We start from the raw sequence: 442 nt of genomic DNA on the forward strand, positions 1-442 counted from the left end.
ATCCCCGACATGTATTTCACATCACATCATCGAGCTATCTGCCAGAGTTACGGGTTCACTTAACGCAAAATATAAAACTCGTGCATGCAACAAAACATTTGGGAGTTGGAACCAACACAAACACACAGACACTAGAAAAGTTTCATGGTTAAGAAACAAACCTAACATAGTTGCAACATTCCCTTGCCATGAAAAGTGTTTGGACCAAATCACTAGACCACACAAGTACTCCAGCGTTCATAGACACTGCCAATCAACCGACACTTCCCACTGAGCAGTTTCTCCTTGAATAGGCAATGGACAAGACATTAGGAAATCTGAAGTTCCAATGCATCCGCAGGCCATGCGATGCGTTTAGAAGGTGGATCCATTCCATCCAAAGTCCGGGCACTGCAATATCACCAGAAGGGATTTATAATTCATATAATTAATTGTAATATCC

The sequence above is a fragment of the Lolium rigidum genome, chromosome 1 (genome assembly GCF_022539505.1).
Source record: "Lolium rigidum isolate FL_2022 chromosome 1, APGP_CSIRO_Lrig_0.1, whole genome shotgun sequence".
NCBI lineage: Eukaryota > Viridiplantae > Streptophyta > Magnoliopsida > Poales > Poaceae > Lolium > Lolium rigidum.